At 38.2% G+C, this 23748-nt stretch overlaps 1 protein-coding gene across 1 annotated transcript in view; it reads right to left on the reverse strand.

Moving 5' to 3' along the window:
- Nucleotides 1-23748, reverse strand: part of LOC142181964 (uncharacterized) — a 76801-nt gene that overhangs the window by 47952 nt on the left and 5101 nt on the right. The window lies entirely within an intron of this gene.

A 23748-nucleotide genomic window follows, 5' to 3' on the forward strand; every position in this document is an offset into this window, starting at 1 on the left:
GTTGGCGTTTACGAAAGTGTGGTAAGATTTGAATTTGTTAATGTATTGATTGTTATTACGCATTAATTGATTTGCAATTAACTACACATATACGTGAAAGATGTGCCTCAATGTGAGTAATGTAACATTCTTGATAATTAGAGAATTATGAAGAATACAATTATGTGTTGAAATGCTTAGGCTATAAGCCAAGATAGAAACTGAGAATTATTCATGCTATCTATGTGCCCACTTACCTGTACTGCAACTTGAATTACTTTTGTATATGCCTATGATCACAACCTGCAAGATGAATACTGAAAATGGAAAACGATGTGATAATGGTGGCCCTGAGTGCCAAGGAATTGATATGATATATATATGAAATAAAGATTCAGATGTGATGACTAATGAGAAAGGAACAACGCCTAGATAAGGCGGTCTAGTCGATCGGGTCGTGATCGGACACCATGCCGTACACATGGTGGTAATGTGTTGATATTGAATTCCGGATAAGGGAAATGAAATAGTGATTGAGATATATGCCTCCAATTAGGCAACCTAACCGGTCGGGTCGTGATCGGACTCCGCTCAAGATAGCGGTGGTATTGAGCACAGTGATGAAGATATGAAAAAAATGCCCCAAACTAAGTTTTAGAAATTATATGAAGAATTGAATGAATTGCATATTTGATTTACTCATGTGATTTACTTGTACTTTTTTGATAGTTCTTTCTAGTAAAACGGTGTTTAGTTATACATACTAGTGCTATTCGATGGCACTAATGTCCCTTTTGCCGGGGGCGCTATATTTTCTTTTATGAATGTAGGTGGCTCCATTGTGTATAGTGCCAACCGCGCATAGAGGAGTATCTTCTTCTCAAAGTCTTGGTGAGCCCCTTTCTCCTTTAAGGGGTTATATTGTACATCTTCTTATTTTGGACTTTCACTTTTGAGGTATAGCCGGGGCCTTGTTACCGGCATTGTTATCACATCTTTTGTATCCTTAGAGGCTCCGTAGACATTTATATGAGTTATGTATGGGTATTGAATAGGTCAATGGACCATGTTTTAACCTTGTACTCTTGCTTTCTTTTACACTATAACTTGTATGGAACCTTGGAAGTTTAACCACGTTTTAAATGTTGTGATATAAAATGAACTAAGATGTTGAATGTACTATCTTTTCTAGGTTAAATAAAGGTAAGCATGGATTCTTTATTCCTATCGAGTTGGGTAGATAGCGGTTGATAAGGCTTGCTCAGTTGGGTTCACTCGATTGAGCGCCGGTCACACCTTCCGAAGTTGGGGCGTGACAAACTTGGTATCAGAGCCTAAGGTTTTAAAGTGTCCTAGGATGTCTCGGAGCCGTGTCTAGTAGAGTCCTTATTATCGGTGTGTTGTCGACCACATCTATAATTTGGAGGCTACATGGATATTTAGGAATGTTACCCTTCTTCAACACTTCAGATCGTGCGATAAAGCTTGACTATAAGATTGTCTTCTAACTCGTGCGTTGAGATTCGAGATAAGTTTAAACGCTTTTTAGTCTATTTCAAGTAATGTTGTCACATGGAATGACCAATGGGAAAGGCCTGAATATTAATGAGATGGAACGTGTATCATGTTGAACAAATTGTATAGATATATGAGATACGTACATAGTACCAGAAAGCATACTTTATATGAGAAAAGTGTTTAAATTGATCACCCACTTCCAAAGAGACATTGACTTGATAAAAGAGACGCGAGCTTATACGGCACCTGTTGATAGTGTGGGAAGCATGTATATGATCCTAAGGTGTAAAAGAAAAAACAATTGTTATATAAGCATGTGATATATGTACGACATGACCAGGAGAGTAATGACAAACATGTAGGTCTCTCACGGGAGACAAGAAGTCATGAAATGAGAATCAATTGAACACATAATGAGAAGACCCTTATGCTATGAATGTTATAAGAATCCCATAAGTGTATGAAGTTGTGTTACACTCCTAAAGGATATTGACATGAGGAATTAGAATCCCAAGTCCGTGTGGCTGAATAAGAGTAGAGAACTTATGAGGTTAATACAATGCTGACTTCAATCTCCCTAATAGTCGAACATATATGTGAGGGATAGAGATATGAAACATATGTCCATGAAGTTGCTAAATTCAAGACTTGTGTCAAAATCCGGGGCATTCGCCCTAAGTGGGGGAGGAAGGGCCATAGTAAGGCCACTTAAATACAATGAAACAAGAGTAAGACCATGTAGCTATGATGTTTGAATATTTTGTTGAAGACATGCGTAGTCTAGAAAGGTGATAATGGATAACGTGATTATCTGAAAGGATATGCTAATGATAGACCACTAGTACCCAAAAAAAATGGAAGGTTAAGGAAGGTAAATTCTTCATACATGGCAATGTGAATGATAGGGTCAACGATCCTAGAAATTAAGAGTATGTTTGTAAAGGGATTTTATACTTGATAGAGGGTTAGGAACAATTGAACCTAAGGAAGTACTATAGGCCAAATATGGAAGGTTGTGAGTTTTTAGAATGGGTTAATCATAGATCTGTGATTTAACCAAAGTACCAAGGCATTAAGAAAGGCGAAACGAGTGGAAGAAATAAATGTGATGCTATAATAACCCAAGAGGGTATTTGGGCTTGATGGAGAGCCTCTAAAGAATCTTACAAGCAAATAAGTGTTAAGTGATATGACGATGAACACACTTTCCCATGAATATTCTAACAAGAGTTAAGAGGTGAGCGGGTTTTAAAAAAAGGGAAAAAGACCATGTAACATGTGGAAGAGTGCGTGGCTATTCACTAGCTAGGAATAATGAGGTGAGAAGAAATAAGAAGAAAATCTATAAATTGAGATGTCCATGGTTATCGCAAAATAGTTCGTATCAGAATGGTGGACTCTCCAGGAGCACAAGTGTTAATAGAAGGTATAAAGGACTAACCGTAATGTTACCACATGGGTAACACTGAATATCAACTAAAATATTTATAGGGAGTTCATGTCTACATATTACAATGGAAAGTGAGACTACTGGTGGTGAAATAGTGGCGTGATAAACTCAACAAACCAGACACAATGATACCATGAGTCCATGGGGTGCAGACAAATGTGTGGCACAATAAGGCTATCTACTATGTATTATAGCAAAATGGAATGGGAATGAATGTCCCAATCACAAAGAAAAGATAGTACTAATGTATTGGCTAGACCGAAAGGGAGAATAAAAAAAGGCAAAACAACATAATCTACCCAAAGAACAAAGGGAAATGTTTGAAATATAGGGAGAGAGGATGAGCACTTGTTATGAATCAAACATGTTTAACATGATAGCTCTTAAGCCACAATACCAACAAACACTATTGGTAACTACAATATTCGGAATAAGGTGAAGTACTTATTGAGGATGGAGTAATTCTTACACTTAGAAGGAAAGCAAGAAGTTTGTTGAAAAATTTAGGAAGATTTCAAGTTATTGTTTGGGCCAGGTGCTCTTTCTGAGTTGAATGTGTACTAAGGTTGTTGATACATGTTTTGGGAAGTGTTTAACATTATGGAGGGATCATGAGAATGTTCACAAAGGAAGTGGAGTGGTTTCTTAAATCCTATAAGGCACACAAGGAGGAAAGAGGTTGACTAGGAAAAGTCTGAGCATAATGTTACATTACATTTGATGTAATGTTGTGCATGTTGATGATATTAAGGTGTGTGCGCAGGCTAGAAGAAGTATTCCTTTAAAATAGAGGGTTCTATAAGAAAACTCGTCCAGTAATGTCTTTGTTGAGAATTTGGAAGAGCAAGTTGCAAGTACTCACATAAGATTGTAACCATATCAAGAAAATTATTGAAGAACTCAAATCCTAGGAGGTCATATGTAAGAGAAATGTGACATAGATGGTCCACCATTGGTGCAACATGGCCAGGTGATCGCTTATGCTTCAAGGCAACTCAAGAATCATGAAAGGAACTATTCGACACATGACTTAGAACTTGCGACAGTAGTTTTGTATAAAGATTCGGCGACAATATGGGGTACATATTGATGTATTTATGAACTACAAGAGCCTTCAATATATTTTTTTTTAAACAAAAGGAGTTGAATCTAAGACAGAGAGGATGGCTCGGGTTACACAAGGACTATGATATTGAGATTCTCTATTACCCGAGAAAGGCTAATGTCGTGGCGGATGCACTTAGTCGAAAATCTATGGGGAGTTTGGCTCATTTGGGGGCATATCAGAGGCCGTTAGCCAATGAGGTTTACCGGTTGGCCATTTTGGGAGTTCGCCTTGTGGACTCTAGTGAAGGAGGGGTAATTATACAAAATAGGGCCGAATCATCGCTTGTAGCGGAGGTGAAGGAAAAGCAATTCCACGATCCCTTGTTAGCACAATTGAAAGAGGGGATTCACAAACACAATACCACAGCTTTTTCCTTTAGCATGAATGATGGTACTCTACGGTACCAAGACCGCCTATGTGTTCCTGATATCGACGGTCTTCGGGAAAGGATCAGGGCAGAAGCTCACACATCCAGGTATTCTGTGCACCCTGGTTCTACAAAAATGTATCATGATCTCAAGGAAATTTATTGGTGGAACAACATGAAGAGGGATGTGGCGGATTTTGTAGAAAAATGTCCAAATTGTCAACAAGTGAAGGCCGAACATCAAAGGCCCGGTGGATTGACTCAAAGCATAGAAATTCCAATGTAGAAATGGGAGATGATCAATATGGATTTTGTAGTAGGGCTGTCGCGCACTCCGCGCAGGTTCGACTCAATTTGGGTGATCGTTGACCGACTCACAAAATTAGCGCACTTCTTGCCAGTTAAATCTACCGACACAGCGGAACAGTATGCTCAGTTGTATATCAAAGAAATAGTCAGGTTGCATGGCATTCCTGTCTCAATCATTTCAGATCGAGGGTCTCAGTTCACGGCCAACTTTTGGAAGAAATTTCAGCAAGGTTTGGGTACGCAGGTAAACCTTAGCACAACTTTTCATCCACAAACCAATGGGCAAGCAAAGCGGACTATTCAGACGCTTGAAGACATGCTGTGTGCCTGTACTATGATTTCAAGGGTAGTTGGGATGACCATTTGCCACTCATAGAATTTGCTTACAACAACATCTTCCATGCTAGTATCCATATGGCACCATTCGAGGCACTGTATGGTAGGAGATATAGGTCTCCAATTGGGTGGTTCGAGGTTGGAGAAGCAGAATTAATAGGGCCAGACCTTGTGCATCAGGCCATGGATAAAGTCAAGATTATTAAGGAGAGGTTGAAAACTGCTCAGAGTCGCCAAAAGTCTTACTCGGACATTCGTCGTAGAGATTTGGAGTTCAAAGAAGATGATTGGGTATTTTTGAAAGTTTCCCCCATGAAGGGCATTATGCGATTTGGGAAGAAAGGGAAATTAAGTCCGAGGTATGTCGGACCGTACAGAATCATTCAGAGGATAGGTCAGGTGGCATACAAGCTCGAGCTAACCTCCCGAGATGCCGTTGGTACATCCGGCCTTCCATGTGTCTATGTTGAAGAAGGTAGTGGGAGATCCGTCCACTATTGTGCTAGTTGAAACTATTGAGGTTAATGAAGAACTATCTTATGAAGAAATTCCAGTTTCCATTCTTGATAGGCAAGTCCAAAAATTTAGAAATAAGGAAATTGCCTCCGTAAAAGTGTTATGGCGAAACCAGTAGGTTGAGGAAGCCACTTGGGAAGCCGAGGAAGAAATAAGAAAGAAGTACCCATATTTGTTTGAATAGTCATGTAATAGCTTTTATGCATTTGGTTCCTATGAACTCTTATCTCTTGATTTGATCCATGTTAAACTATTCCATTTTGATTATATGTGTTGCCTATGCGGCCATGGTTGGTGTTGTACAAGTTATGTTATGTCTATGAAACATGTATATGATGTTAGGATATGTAACTGGGGCCCTCTAACAGGTGGATAGGTCTAGTTACAAACGAAACTCTGGCGAAATTTTCGGAAATTTAAGGAGTTAGCCAAATTCGGGGCTGTTGATATATTTCATGATGTGAACAAGATGAAGTTACATAAGGATGGCTAGTGAATGAACCTTGATCTTCATTCGAGGACGAATGATCCTAAGCGGGGGAGAATGTAAAGCCCCAGAAAATTTTGCTAAGTAATCTAAGAGTTTGTGGTGCCAAGATAGGCTAATTATTTTATCTTGAGTGCAACTGAGGGTTCATGATATAATGGATATCAATTAGATAAGTTAATAAGTGTATAAGTCATATTATAAGTGATTTGGGGTCTAAGAAAAGGCCTAAGTCTGAGCCAAGTTGGAAAAAAAATTCATAATAGCCTAAAGTTGTAAGTGAATGCGCACAAGACCTCACTTTGGACAAGCATATCTCTAGTTATATAAAGTGTTGAGTGATGCACAACCTATCAACTTAAATCTCTTTGAGTCTAGTTCCAAAGCATTAAACCGTTTGTCATTTGGAGGTGCATACAGAAAGTTATTACCATTTTACCGGACCTGTGTCAAATGCACGGCCGCGGCAAACCGCGGGAAAACTGGGTGTTTCTGTCTCCGAGCGCGGCAAACCACGGCCGCACGCCCAACAGCCCTATAAATACCCCAAGACTGGGTATGGAGCGTCCCTAAGTCATTTTCTTGAGCTGGGGCTTGTTTTATCAAGGGGAATCCGTCCCATACTTCCCTCATATGATCCAAGGTAATGTTTTTGGAGTAATTTGAGTTGATTACTACTCCTAAACACTTATATTAACAAGGATTAATCTTGAAAATCCATAGATTCCCATTCAAATCCCTAAATTGATCAAGAACTCTACAAGTGGGGATTCTCAAAATTCTTACTACAAGAGGTATTTCTATCATCTCTAACTACTCTATGGTGATTATTTATGTATGATATATGCATTAGAACTCATGGGATAGTGATTGGAAGCCATAGGTGCCTAACCTAGGTTGTGTTGGTGTTGTAGAGATTGTGAGATGGGATGTTTATGTATGATTCTTGGATGTAATAGTATTATGTATACATGCATGTACAAATTATGTTTGTGGGAAGATTGTTGAACATAAATACGTAAAGATTGGGTTGGGGAAAGAAGGAAACCTTGCAAATGAGATTTGAAATCAAGATGCTCAACTAGTATTTGATAAAATGCTCAAATGAGCTGAAACCATGAATACCTTCCTAATTTATGTTCAATTTTGTTATGTCTCAAAGTAGATGGGCATTGCTAGAATTTCCGGAACGTTGTAGTAACTTAAGGAAAAACTCTTTGAGGTATGTATGGCTAAAACCCCCTTTTAAAAATTAAGCTCCGTTGACGTTTACGAAAGTGTGGTAAGATTTAAATTTGTTAATGTATTGATTGTTATTGCGCATTAATTGATTTGCAATTAACTACACATATACGCGAAGGATGTGCCTCAATGTGAGTAATGTACCATTCTTGATAATTAGAGAAGTATGAAGAATACAATTATGTGTTGAAATGCTTAGGCTATAAGCCAAGATAGAAATTGAGAATTATTCATGCTAGCTATGTGCCCACTTACCTGTACTGCAACTTGAATTACTTTTGTATATGCCTATGATCACAACCTGCAAGATGAATACTGAAAATGGAAAACGATGTGATAATGGTGGCCCTGAGTGCCAAGGAATTGATATGATATATATATGAAATAAAGATTCAGATGTGATGACTAATGAGAAAGGAACAACGCCTAGATAAGGCGGCCTAGCCGATCGGGTCGTGATCGGACACCATGCCGCACACATGGTGGTAATATGCTGATATTAAATTCTAGATAATGGAATGAAATAGTGATTGAGATATATGCCTCCAATAAGGCAACCTAGCCGGTCGGGTCGTGATTGGACTCCACTCAAGATAGCGGTGGTATTGAGCATAGTGATAAAGATATGAAATAAATGCACCAAACTAAGTTTTGGAAATTATATGAAGAATTGAATGAATTGCATATTTGATTTACTCATGTGATTTACTTGTACTTTCTTGATAGTTCTTTCTAGTAAAATGGTGTTTCGTTATACATACTAGTGCTATTCGATGGCACTAACATCCCTTTTGCCGGGAGTGCTACATTTTTTTTTATGAATATAGGTGGCTCCATTGCGGATAGTGCCGATCGCGCATAGCGGAGTACCTTCTTCTCAAAGTCTTGGTGATCCCCTTTCTCCTTCAAGGGGTTATATTATACATCTTCTTATTTTGGACTTTCACTTTTGAGGTATAGTCGGGGCCTTGTTGCCGGCATTGTTATCACATCTTTTGTATCCTTAGAGGCTCCGTACATGTTTATGTGGGTTATGTATGGGTATTGGATAGGTCAATGAACCATGTTGTAACCTTGTACTCTTGCTTTCTTCTACACTATAACTTGTATGGAACCTTGGAAGTTTAACCGCGTTTTAAATGTTGCGATATAAAATAAACTAAGATGTTGAATGTACTATCTTTTCTAGTTTAAATAAAGGTAAGCATGGCTTCCTTATTCCTATCGAGTTGGGTAGATAGTGGTTGATAAGGCTTGCTCAGTTGGGTTCACTCGATTGAGCGCCGGTCGTGCCTCCCGAAGTTGGGGCGTGATAGTTCCATCATCCATGCCTAAGGAAAAAGCTGTGGTCTTGTGTTCATGAATCCCCTCCTTCAGCTGCGCTAGCAATGGATCATTGTATTGCTTTTCTTTGACCTCCGCTACAAGCGACAATTCAGACCTATTATGCACAATTACTCCCCTTCACTAGAGTCCGCAAGACGAACTCCTAGACTAGCCAACTGGTGAACTTTCCTGGCCAACGGCCTTTGATATGCCTTCAAGTGAACCAAACTTCCCATAGATTTCCGGCTAAGAGCATCCACCACAACATTGGCCTTTCCCGGTCTCAAATTGAATATCGATATCATAGTCCTTGAGTAACTCCAGCTATCTTCTCTGTCTCAAATTCAACTCATTTTGTTTGAAAATATATTGAAGGCTCTTGTGGTCCGTAAATACATCCATGTGGGCCCCATACAAATAATGTCGCCAAAACTTTAGTGCAAACACCACTACCGCAAGCTCTTAGTCATGTGCTGCATAGTTCTTTCCATGATTCTTGAGTCGCCTAGAGGCATGAACTATCACCTTAACATGTTGCATCATTAGTGGAATATCTTTATCATATATCTCTTATATAGGACCTCCCACGAATTGAGTTCTACAATAATTTTCCTGATATGGTTACAATCTCCTGTGAATACTTGCAACTAACTCTTCCAAATTCTCAACAAAAGACATTACTGAATGAGTTTTTTCATAGGACCTTCTGTCTCAAATGAATAACACCTGCTAATTTGCGCACATACCCTGATAACATCAACCTGCACAACATTGCATCAAATGTAAGGTTATATTGTGCTCCGACTTTTCCTAGCCAACCTCTTCTCCCCATATGTGCCTTATAGAATTTAAGAAACCACACTATTTCCCCTGTGAATATTCTCACGATCCCTCTTTACGGTTAAACACCACCCAAAACACATATCAACCAACACCCTTTATATGTATACAATTTAGGAAGAGTCACTGGCCCGAGAAGGGCATTCTCTAAAACTTGATATCCTCCTCAATTCTTCAACAATAACTTTTAATTTTACTCTTAAGTGTAAGACTTAGTCCACCTGATTCTATCCTTGATGAGTAACTCACCTCATTCCCCATATTGTAGCTACCAATAAAGTTCCCTGATATTGCGGTTTAAGAGTTACCATGTTAAACATGTCTGGTCTGTAACAAGTGTTCATCCTCTTTCAATCTATTTTGAACCTTTAATTTGATCTTTGGGTAGATTGTGTTTTCTTTCCCCTTTTTTTTTATCGCCCTTTGGCCTGGACAATATGTTGGTACCATCTTTTCTTTCTAATTGGAACATTCATTCCCATTCTGTTTTGCTCATAGTGCATAATTGATAGCCTTATTGTGCCACACACTTGTCTACCTCACGTGAACTTGTAATATCATTGTGCTTGGTTTACTGAGTTTATCATATCACAACTTCACCTCCAGTAGTTTCAGTTTCCATTGTATGTAGACATGAACTATCTCTAGATTCTGTAGTTAATATTCGGTGTCACCCAAGTTGGTTGCATTACGGTTAATCCTTTATAACTTTTATTAACACTTATGCTCTAAGCGAGTCCACCATTCTGATACAAGATATTTTATGATAACCATGATCATCTCAATTTATAGATTTAATCCCCATTTCTTCTCACCTCATTCTTCCTAGCTAGTGAATAGCCATGCACTCTTCCATATGTTACGTGGTCTTTCCCTTTAGTTATTTCATCATGCACACCTCTTAACTCTTGTGAGGATATCTGTGGGAAAGTGTGTTCATCCGCACATCACTTAACACTTATTTGCTTGTAAGATTTTTTTAGGCTCTCCATCAAGCCCAAATACCCTCTTGGGTTATTATAGCATCACATTTATTTCTCCCACACGTTCTGCCTTCTTAACGTCTTGGAACTTTGGTTAAATCGTAAATCTATTATAGGAGAGACTTGCACTCTCATCATTAATCTACCTAGTCATGTCTCCCATATATCACGTGCTTATATAACTAATTTTCTTTCACACCATAGTATCCTTTACATACTTCTCACACTACCCACATGTGCTATTCAAGCTGACATATCACTTATCAATTCAATGTTTCTTTAGAGGCGGTAATTATTTTTAACACTTTTCTCGAATAAATTATGCTCATGATACAATGTACTTATCCAATATGCCCATACCATTCGTTCAACAAGATACATATGCCATCTCCTTAATATTCATGCCTTTTCCCATTGGTCATGTCATATGACAACATTACTTGAAATAGACGAAAGAGTGTTTAAACTTACCTTGAATCTCAACGCACGAGTTAGAAAACAATCCTATAGTCAAGCTTTATCGCACGATCTGGAGTGTTGAAGAAGGATAACATTTCTAAATATCCGTGTAGCCTCCAACTTATAGATGTGGTCGACAACACATCGATAAGAAGGACTCTACTAGACACGGCTTCGAGACATCCTAGGACACTTTAAAACCTTAGGCTCTGATACCAAGTTTGTCACGCCCCAACCTCGGGAGGCGCGACCGACGCTCAATCGAGTGATCTCAACTGAGAAAGCCTTTATTACCCTTTCTAGCCAACTCAATATTATTAAGGGAACCATGCTTTGGTTTACTTAGACCATAGGAAAGATTGTACAATCAACATTGATAGATCATTTCATATCACAACCTTAAACCGTAGTTAAGTTTCCAAGATTATATACAGTTACAATTTAGAGAAAACAAGAGTTTAAGATTACAACCTAGTTCATAGACCCATCCAACGCCTGTACATAACCCGCACAAACGTCTATGGAGCCTCTAAGGATAAAAAAGACAATTATGACAACGCCGGCAACAAGGCCCCGACTATACCTCAAAAGTAGAAGTCCATAACAAAAGATGTGCAATATAACCCCTTAAAGGAGAAAGGGGCTCACCAAGATTACGAGAGGAGGATACTCTGCTACGCGCGATCGACACTGTCTGCTCTGGAGCCACCTACATTCATTTAAAAAATGAGCGTCCCTGGCAAAAGGGACGTTAGTACTAGTATGTATAACTAAACACCATCTTGTTAGAAAGAACTATCATACAAGAATAAGGAAATCACAAGAGACAATCAAAAGCTTTAACCGAGCACCACATCATCATATAAAAGAATCATATAACTTTCACATCATTTTCATAGTTTTAGTTTGGGGCATTTCATACTGTTTATCATGATTCACATACCACCGCTATCTTGAGCGGAGTCCGATCACGACCCGATCGGCTAGGTTGCCTCATCTGAGACATATACCTCAATCACAATCTCATTCTCCTTTTCCAAAATTCAATATCAGCACATTACCACCATGTTGCGGCATGGTGTCCGATCACGGCCCGATCGGCTAGGCCGCCTTACCTAGGCGTTGTTCCTTTCTCATTATTCATCTCATTTGAATCTTTATTTCACATATATCATATCAATTCATTGGCACTTAGGGCCACAATTATCATATCATTTCCACTTTCAATGTCAACCTTGCAATTTATGATCATAGGCACATACAAAAGTAATTCAAGTTGCAAGCATAGGTAAGATTTCACATAATTAGCATGACAATCTTAGTTTTAAGTCTTAACGTGAAGTCTAGGCAATTTCAACACATGGTTCATAATCTTTGCACATCTTCAAATATCTAGGATAGTACTTTGCACACATTGAGGCACACCTTTCATGTTTATATATACAATTCCAAAACCAATTCATGTAAAATATAATTCAATACATCAATCAAGTTTTCTGTCTTACCACATTTGCACATACTCATACTAACGGAGCTCGATTTCTAATAGGAGGGGGTTTAGCCATACATACCTCAATAGAGCTTTCCTTAAATTGTTACAAAATTCCGGGACTCTTAGCAACTCCAATCTATTTTGGAAATATAACAATCTGAACCAAAATTAGGAAGATGATCATAATTCTAACTCATTTGAGCATTTTATCAAACACTATATGCACGTTAAATCTTTATGGTCCTTTTATAGAAGATTTTATCAACCCACAACCCATACTTTACCATTTTTAGCTCAACAATGTTCCTACACCTTTTGACAACACATGCAAGCAAAATAATAACTTCAATACCCACAAACTTTCTTGATAAATACCCATCTTTAGCTAAAATTTGAAATTAAGGGTTAGGGTGTAGAATCTTACCTCAAGGATGAAGACCTAGTGTGTTTTTCCTTGTTAATCTTTCAAGATTTGAGCAAGAATTGAAGAAAAATTGATGAGGGACACTTTCCCACTCTGGGGCACTCTCTCACTCTAAAAATATCCGATTTAAGCTAAAGAAATGATCCCTTGCATTTATTTGGCGAAATGAGGTCGTTTAATAAGAAAAACCCGATTTTTTGCACAGCCGCGCCGCGTGGGGCGCCGGACGGGGCGCCACGGTTATGAAAAATGTGCTCAGAAAACGTTTTTGAATGCTCTCTGTACCTCCCCACAAGCGCGCCACGGTAGTGCAATTTTCGGCTAACGTTCAGTAATCTAGTCATAACTTCTTGTAGGAGTGTTCAAATAACGAACGGTTTATAGCGTTAGAAACTAGACTTGAAGATCTTCCATTTGATAGGTTGTGCATCTCACTCCTTAGGTATATGTACGTATGCTTGTCCAAAATTTGGCTTGGTGCGTATACATTTGTAACATTAGACTATCATGTAGTCTTCCAACTTGATTTAGACTTAGGATTGTCCTTAGACCCCATATGACTTATAATGTGCCTCATACACTTATTATCATATCCAATTGATATCCATCATGTTAATAGTCCTCGTCTACACACAAAATTATATAATTATCGCACGTCAACTTTCTTAATAGTTCTTAAATACTTCGAATTTTTGGGGTGTTACAGAAACGACACGTGGGACTCGTACACTCTTGATCTAACGGGAGGTGGAGCATGCTCCTCGTCAAATCAGGTTTGACATTCTCTTCCTCCTCACCATCACCCTCGTCGGGAAAGGGTGTGTCATCTCGAGACTTATCGGCATTGTTGTCATAATCACTATTATCTTCCTGACTCTGCGCATTTGAGTGAGGACATGACCATCAAGTTGCTCGTTTTCACTGCACAACCAAAGAAATAATGAGTTACTGAAATTGGTCCAAACAATACATATAACTTTATATATTCACTTACAAATCATAATATATTGATATCCCATGATGCACATTATCTTGTTGATGCTAACTTCCGGATAGACCACCATGATCCAACACACCAAAACTAGGCATATTCCAACTGGTCGTTGGTTAATAACTTGTAAAATTCATATCTGGTCAGTACCTCATGTGGAATATATGAGTGTTAATACAAATACAATACACAAAAATATACATCATAACACAAAGAATAATTGAAGTTTATCACTCGGCTTGTGGATTATGTATACTATGAGAGAAATTATTTCTTCGCTCCTCATTCGCCCGTGAAAATACTTCCAACAGACCCTTGGCTAAAAAAAACAGTTCAAATTAGATTTGAAAAAGAAAAATAGTAATGAAGAACCATGTTAAAAATAATGAAGACCTGTTCCACCGTATCACCAAATTCCCCAGAATCAGGGTCACCTTGCTATATTTTCCATACATTTTTTTCTGTTCACACTTGGACAACTAACTCAAAGAATGCATAAAGAGTTGTAGAAAAGGAAAGAATATGTATTGGAGGAACAAAAACTTGATATTTCTAGGATAATTTTCGTGTAAAAAAGATACTAAAAAAAGAAAAAAGGTAGGCCAAATAAGCGAGTGGTCCTTCAACTATAAATAATGCACCTTATCCTCCCGTGAAGCTGGAAACAACAACTCCAACACAAATCATAGAGAAAAGGAGTCCAACATTATTGGTCGTCGTAAGTATATTCGATGTTTCAAAATTAACATGTGTGTATCACTGTTATTAGCCAAAGATGGAAAGCGCGTAATTTAGCTACACAGCATGTGGAATTCATCATGTGCGCGGAAGCTCAGATGCTCACAAGCAAGTGTTGCATTAAGACACAAAATTAAGCCCCACTATACATAAATAGGTTTCCGTTCAATATATTAGGCACCTTTATCCGTTGCAATCCAGAATTTATGTTATTTTTAAGATTATAATTCTTACTTTTTATGAAGGATAACTTTATTTTTTTAATGGCCTGATAGTGTAAAAAGATTTATATGGGTGCATATATGATAACATCTTTTTTTGTACCTTTTGAACCATCGAGAAAGTTACCAGATTACTGTTAACACGCTGGTAATTGAAGAGGAACACCCCCCCCCCCCCCCCCCCCCCCGCACCCCCTCAAGTGGCCGAACAAGAATATTGGTTAAATCAATCCCAAAAGCTAACCTCGTGAGGTTAGGTCACCCAAGAATATAAAAGAATACAACTCATTTCACTCAATCCTTATGGAACACTTAACACCTCCATACCTACTGCACTAACATTTGGAGCATGAACAATATAACATATGGGCCCAACATTTGATAAATCGAGAATTATATGGAGTTGGCTCGATATCATGTTATAAATGAACCTTGGACCCAACTTGATTTCAAAAACTAGCTCATAAGGTAAGAATTGTCAAAAAACATATAAGGATACAATAATTATTATCTCAACCAATGTATCCCATGTTATATATATATATTATTCATGCTCCAAATATCCAGTAATAGGCGTGTAGCAAATGTTAAGTGACATACACAGCTTGAAGGAGTAGTTAGCTGTATTTTGTATAATTTTGAGCAAATTTTCATTTCATGAGCTAACTTCTAAGATACGATACGTCCAAAGTTCATTTTCTTAACAGCTCTATATCAAGTAAGAGCTGAACTAGTTATAAGCTCCCCAGTAGACAGTTATAGAAGGAACTCATTAACTCAAAAGGACCACCAATATCTCTTCAGCCAACTAGCAAGCCGTACAAAAACCATCAATAACGGATGGTGATCTTTTTCGGGTCGTTGTTTCAAACAAATACCTATAGAATAAGAGAGAGAACCTCCAAGAGCCAACAAATAAAGCTTAATTATTGCTTTTATTGCTATTCTCCCCCTCCAACCCAACATAAAGCCATCAAGCAATTGAAATTAACGCTCCAAAGGTTGTCTTGATCAATGTGGGTCAAAACTCAAAATTATTCTGATAATTTTAGGTAAATTATCATAACCTGATGGTATATTTTATCATATTGGATGCTGGACTATGCTTAATTTTAAGATATTTTGTTGATATCTTGGACTATGTTAATGAATGAGAAAGGGACGATTTTTGAAGGAAATGAATTGGAGAAGTGTAAACTTAAAGAAAGACAATCAAAAAAGTAATTTCTGCTAACTCTCCATCCCAATTCATCTAAGCCTTCCAGTTTGGAACGTCCCAAAAACTAATCCATTTAACTATCGCATTTTAAACTTTGACATGACAAAATGATGTTTTCTTCATACGTACTTTAATTTATACATCCATTTAAACATATAAATAAAATGGGACAGAGATTGTATAATACTTAATGCAAGTTGACCATGTCAAAACTGATACTGATGTTGCATGGCGAAGAGGGCAATAGCAACATTACCCTACTCTTTCCGAAATGGAGGGGGCTATAGCTATCATATCCTAATTCAATTCCTATATCTATTGGTCCAATACCTAAGGCAATGTTTGGTGCACGTCAAGAAAATGATAGCTAGATGGGCCTTTTCTTGGCTGAGAGCCACAGCTTTCTGTCTCCTCATATCTTTGAATTAAGACATAAAGTCACTTTTGACATTTAACAAAGCCTTTTTATGTGGGAATATTGTACTCTCTATTTCCCTCTCCAATAATATGCCCCAAAGGATGTTTCTTGGCAGGGGCAGATCTAATTTATGTAAGCGTTACTGTGTTAAAACAAAAATCAGAAAACAAAACTGTCAGAAGAATAAAGAAATCTAGAAAACAATAAAGAATCAGAAATATTCCGAGTCCACAATTTTCTTGTGCATCCTTAAGGAATTTTAACCCCCTCACAAGTTGCCAAGGTAATGGATTAAAACCTCCCAGGATAAAACGGAATAAACTTTCCTGCAACAGAGGCAATACAAACTGCAGGATACCAACGAACTCAAAGAACGGAGCAAAATCACACTTACGAATTTGAGAGAGAGAGACTGCGAATTAGGATACAGTGTATTCAGAAAGAAAGAAGTTCTGGGGTGTTTTTCGTGTGTAGAAAATGGAGCCTTGCCTCAGAATTTATAGGCAATTATTAGAAGAGGTGTCTGGAAAAAGTGCCTTTTCAGAAGAATACGCTGCCTGCCGCGGTTCTACCGCGACCGCGGCATAACAGCGGTCAAATAGGCTCTCTGAATCAGCCTGCCGCGGTTCCACCGCGACCGCGGTAGAACCGCGGTCAGATAGGCTCTCTGAATCTTCAGAAAGATTCTGGCGTATTTTCAGCAGTGACTTGGCATTTAATTAATTATTAAATAATTGAATAAATTTTGTCCAAAAAATAATCTTATCGATCATTTGACAAATCCAAAGCCAAAGTCAAAGCCAAAGCCGAGCCGAGCGAGCGACGACGACGACGGCGCGAGGGTTCATTCTCTTCAACTCCTTTTAAGAGCTTTAAGAAGTGATTCTATATATAAGCACACAAATGTGGTTGTCCCTCACTAATGAGGGACAAAGTGCAAGACAAAAGTTCACTTCTTCAAATTTTTAATTTTCCCTCCATTTCCAATTCACACTTCTTCTACTTTAAAGCCCAATGGCTTAAAGTCCAACAATCCCTCACATGAATGGGAATGGTTGTATCAAGAAAGATCATAGATGAAAGCTATGTGATTTTGCAAGTAAGGATTAATTGCATCTGGATAAGTAGGTTTCCCTTTGAACTTTCCGTAGTGAACATATGTCGGATATACTCGGTTAATCGGTAGATTTGATATCTTTGAATCGTCGAACTTTAGTGTATACCTAGACAACCATATGTCACACAACCAACCCTTAACCGTCTTTTGGTTCTCATTGTTGTGTTCGTTTTAGCCATGAACACCGTTTGATCTCATAAGTGCGTAGAGAATTGGCCTTACAGAATTCTCCTTGCAGCGGCTTACACTTCACACTTACGTAGGTGATTCTTAAATGTGTAATCCTTTAGATTGACACTATTTGATAGATACCTCATCAAACTTTGGTAATCATTAAAGAACGTGTAAAGTTCTATCCTTGTTACTGAACATTGTCTTCATCACGAGAATGGACCAAAGATTTTATTTTGACAATGTTGAACCGGTCAATCACAACTTTGTTTGAGCTCCTTGAACCTAGATCTCGGAACATCCAAAATTCTAGGTAGAGTTACCGCCATGTTGACTTGTCCTCGGCCATAGTCCCATTCCCTTAGATGATTTCTCAACTCCCTTTCTAGTTAAGCCTTTTGTAAGCGGATCCGCCACATTATCCTTTGATCTTATATAATCAATAGTGATAATTCCACTAGAAAGTAGTTGTCTAATGGTGTTATGTCTTCGTCGTATATGACAAGACTTTCCGTTGTACATAACGCTCTCTGCCCGTCCTATGGAAGCCTCATTATCACAATGTATGCAAATAGGAGCCAAAGGCTTTGGCCAGAACGGAATGTCTTCTAAGAAATTTCGAAGCCATTCAACTTCTTCATCGGCTTTATCCAAAGCTATAAACTCTGATTCCATTGTAGAACGAGCGATACACGTCTGTTTGGAAGATTTCCAAGATACTGCTCCTCCACCAACAGTAAAAATATATCCACTTGTGGACTTTGTTTCTGTTGAGTCGGTTATCCAATTTGCATCACTATATCCTTCGATAACCGCAGGATATTTATTGTAGTGCAAAGCGTAGTCTTGGGTATACTCCAAGTATCCCAGAACTCGTTTCATTGTCACCCAGTGATGTTTGTTGGGATTACTTGTGAATCGACTAAGTTTACTTATTGCACAAGCTATATCAGGTCGTGTATAGTTCATGATGTACATTAAGCTTCCCAACACACGAGCATATTCCAATTGAGACGTACTTTCACCTTTATTCTTTATAAGATGATGGTTTAAGTCAATTGGAGTTCTTGCACTTCTAAATTCCAAGTGTTTGAATTTTTCCAGTACCATTTTCACGTAATGTGACTGAGACAAAACTAGACCTTGAGGAGTCCTCTGGATTTTAATTCCTAGAATTACATCGGCAACTCCTAAGTCTTTCATATCAAACTTACTAGCAAGCATACATTTAGTAGCTTGAATGTCGGCAATGTCTTTGCTCATTATTAGCATATCATCAACATATAAGCAAACAATGACTATATGATTTGGAACGTTCTTAATGTAAACATATTTATCGCATTCATTAATCTTAAAATCATTTGACAATATTGTTTGGTCAAATTTCGCATGCCATTGCTTGGGTGCTTGTTTTAGTCCATAAAGGGACTTGACAAGTCTACACGCCTTCTTTTCTTTTCCCGAAACCACAAACCCTTCAGGTTGGTTCATGTAAATTTCTTCCTCAAGATCATCATTTAAGAATGCTGTTTTTACATCCATTTGATGGATTTGAAGACCATACAAGGCGGTTAACCCTATTAGCATCCGAATGGATGTAATCCTTGTTACCGGCGAGTATGTGTCAAAATAGTCAAGACCTTCTCGTTGTCTAAATCCTTTGACAACAAGTCTTGCCTTGTATTTGTCAATAGTACCATCGTCCTTCATTTTCTTCTTGAAAATCCATTTAGAACCCAACGTTTTGTTACCTGGAGGAAGATCAACCAATTCTCAGGTATGGTTGCTCAATATGGATTCTATTTCACTATTGACAGCGTCTTTCCAATATTGTGCTTCTGAGGAAGACATTGCTTCCTTGAAGGTACGAGGCTCATTTTCTAACAGAAAAGTCAGAAAATCTAGACCGAATGAAGTAGATATCTTTTGACGTTTACTTCTTCTTGGATTTTCTTCATTAGGCATACCATCTGTTATTTCCTCCCGAGGTCGTTTTGACTTTTGGCAGGTCACTTCACTTTCCTTTTTATACGGATAAATAGTTTCAAAGAATTCAACATTATCTGATTCTATTATCGTATTAATGTGAATCTCAGGATTTTCTGATTTATGAACCAGAAAACGATATGCCTTGATATTGGTTACATATCCAATAAACACACAATCAACCATTTTTGGACCTATCTTAGCCCTTTTAGGTTTAGGAACTTGTACCTTAGCTAAACACCCCCACACTTTGAAGTATTTCAAGCTAGGCTTCCTTCCTTTCCACTTTTCATAAGGAATGGACTGTGTTTTACTATGAGGTACACGGTTGATTATCCGGTTAGCTGTAAGTATAGCTTCTCCCCCCCCACAAGTTCTGTGGTAAGCCAGAACTTATTAGCAATGCATTCATCATCTCCTTCAACGTTCGATTCTTCCTCTCCGCAATTCCATTAGATTGTGGAGAGTAAGGGGCAGTTGTTTGGTGAATAATGCCATTTTTCAAACAAATTTCTTCAAAAGGAGATTCATATTCGCCACCCCTATCACTTCTTATCATTTTGATCTTTTTGTTTAGTTGCGTTTCAACTTCACTCTTGTATTGCTTGAAAGCATCAATTGCCTCATCTTTACTATTAAGTAAATAAACATAGCAGTATCTCGTGCTATCGTCAATAAAAGTAATAAAATACTTTTTCCCACCGCGAGATGGTGTTGACTTCATGTCGCAAATATCTGTGTGAATTAAGTCTAAAGGACTTGAATTCTTTTCAACGGACTTATAAGGGTGCTTAGCTGTTACAACCCATATCCACATGTGTTAGTTCATGCCATATATTAGTTAACATAAATCCAAGAAGGAATTATCTTTTAGATGATAAGAATTCAATCCTATTGGTCTTAAGTGATACAAGAGTGTATAAGGGTGATTAACCAGTATTAGAAGTTAAACGAATCAAGGATGTTGTAACTCGTATTTTCAGGTAATCTAGCGGTGCTTAATACACTCAAGAGGTCATTTATTAAGGTATTTTAATCATATAATATCCGTATCATAAGTCTTGAAGTCAAACGAGTTATGAAACAAAAGTCGACAAAAGTTGTCGCAACTTAGGTTCATAATTTTACTTAAACATTGGGTCAAATGTTTCTAATCTTTTCTCATAATTTACAAAGAATTACGGGGTGATATACCAACCAAATTAAATATCTAGGAGTCTAGTTTCCAACGCATTAAACCGTTCATCGATACGATCTCGGAGTAGAGAGATATTCGCGTTTTCGCGAGACTGCGCCAAACACCTCTCTATGGGGCCCACTAAGTCGGTTTAAGATATTTGGGCCTATATAGGATGACTCCAACCCGTTTTAAGTCATTTCTTTTCACTATTTTCAGACCTTAGAACCCTAGGAACATCCTCTCAAGGTTCTCTCAAGATTCAAGACCCAAAAAAGGGCAAACAACACAAATCAAGTGTCGGGAATTCCGTGGCGCTAGTAAGTCTCTTGTTCTTCTTGTTGTTGCTCATTTTTTTGTCGTTTCAGCTCATGTGGGAGGTTGTTTTAAAGGGTTTATGTTCTGTAAATACTCCCTCATGTTCTTAATATCAATCCTAGGTGATTTCAAGCCTTCTAAAGTGATTCTAGTGCCGAAAAACACTAATTGATCGCTAGTTTCGCTTTTTTGTTGTTGTGGCAGCATTAGAGGGATATTTCATGGAAATTTAAGGTCAAATTGGAGTTTTTATTTATGTATAAAGGTAAGGAACCTCTTACTCTATATGTATTTAAGATTATCCAAGTTGCAGCTAAGCCATTGAAGCTAGAACTTGTGAAATATATATCGAAAGGCATGGAAGTAATGTTATTGTTTTGTGGACTGTTTTGCGTTGTTGTTGGGCTGCGTATTTTACTACTATCTTGTGGAGTTTTGGAGGAGGAAGGGTTTGGAGAAACACCATATATATGTAGGGTTATGGGCTGATAGTTATTCGTAACATTTCCAGGTTGTTTGACACGACTACGGTGGTCGTCGTATGTATGGAGTGATTAGGCTGTGTGTGGACTATTTTGGGAGGCTCAATATGTTTATTATTGATGTTGTTTGGGCTGTTTGGTGATTGTTTTGAATGGTGTGAGATCATATATATAGGGGAGGTGCTGCCCGTTTCATCGTAAAATAGGTTGTGGTCGATACATAATAGTTATGACGCTTAAATGATAACGATAGTATCGTTTCTCTTATTGTAGACTAAGGAGTTTTGACAATTGCATAGCTTGAGATTGGGGAAGTATATACAAGGTATGTGAGGCTATCCCTTTCCTTCTTTTGCACGACTCCGATTATACATAATGTAATGAACGAGCTTCCAAAGATACTCTACTCTTAGAAGCTAGCAGTATTTACATTGTTTTCCCTCTTATGGAACGATTGATGTTAATGTTGCTTCTCTTATTCTTATGTTATCAATGTTATTGGTACTTCCTGATTCTTATAAGGTTCATAGTGAAGAGTTAGTCCTAATAACGTGTACAGAGGATACCGACCTTACGTCACTCTGAAAGGTTTAGAATGTGATTCCATGAGTCAAGCATGCATTATATATATGTATCTATTTTACTCTACCGAGCCACGCTATAGTTGGTCGGGTACGACACCTATTGTGCAACCACTGATCAGTTGGGTTTTACCGAGCTCCACGTGGCCGGGTACGATTCTACCGAGCCTATTATGGTCGGGTACGATATGATGATAATGATGCCCACAGAGGCGAATGCTTTAAAGGTTTATGTATTTATACATATGTATCATGCATTTCATGTAAGTAGCCCTCAGAGGTACTAAGATGTTACAGGTGGTATATTCTTTATCCTTGCTTACATTACTGATCGTATTTATGGTTCCTTGCCTTACATACTCAGTACTTTATTCGTACTGACGTCCTTTTATTTGTGGACGCTGTATGTCGTGCTGCAGGTCCTGATAGACAGGCAGGTGCAGCTCCCCCACCACAGTAGACTGTCCAGTTCAGCGGTGATTGGCGAGATCCCTTCTCCGGACTTGCCTTGGTCTTGGTATGCAATTTTTGTTATAGACATTATGGGTATGTCGGGGCCCTGCTCCGGCTATGTTGCAACACTTATGTTCTTTTAGAGGCTCATAGACAGGTGTCGGCTTATGTATAGTTTGGTATGCCTTGTCGGCTAGTTTTTGTTGTATAGTCTTTCATAGTAGCGTGGTAGCTCATACCTTATATGTAGTTTCTTGATTGTCTGGTCATCCCCTGCTATGTATGTTCATGCCGTCATATTTTATTGCTGGTTGTCCATGATCTAGGTCTACCATTTATATTGACCTCTTTAGCCTTAAAAGATAATAATGAAGGTTAGATGAAATGTACGTTGGTGCTCGGCAAGTGTGGTCGGGTGCTAGTCATGACCCTTCAGTTTGGGTCGTGACATTAGCATACTTTGATTCCACACATATTTGGCATTTGGAATTAATGCAATCAAATTTTGGCAATACTTCTAGATTTATCATCTTCCGCAATGTTTTGAAGTTTACGTGACCTAAACGTGAATGCCATAAAGTGTTTGACTCAATTAAGTAAGAAGAAACATTCATTTTATTGATAGGAACTGCTATTACATTTAGCTTAAAAAGGCCCTCATTTAGGTAACCTTTTCCTACATATACATCGTTCTTACTTAGTACAACACTATTAGAAACAAAAATACATTTGAATCCATTCTTGACAAGAAGTGAGGTAGACACAAGATTCTTGCGAATTTCTGGAACATGGAGGACTTGGTTTAGAGTCACTATTTTTCCCGACGTCATCTTCAACGCAATCTTGCCAACTTCTTCAATTTTGGCCTTAGATGAATTTCCCATGATGATTGTCTCGTCGGGTCCTGCGGGGGCATAAGAAGAAACTAATTCCTTGTTAGCACAAACATGGCGGGTGGCTCCAGAATCTATCCACCATTCTTTTGGATTTCCTACCAAGTTGCATTCAGACAACATGGCACATAAGTCCTCCATTTCACC

This window comes from Nicotiana tabacum, chromosome 6, assembly GCF_000715075.1.
Source record: "Nicotiana tabacum cultivar K326 chromosome 6, ASM71507v2, whole genome shotgun sequence".
NCBI classification, from domain to species: domain Eukaryota; kingdom Viridiplantae; phylum Streptophyta; class Magnoliopsida; order Solanales; family Solanaceae; genus Nicotiana; species Nicotiana tabacum.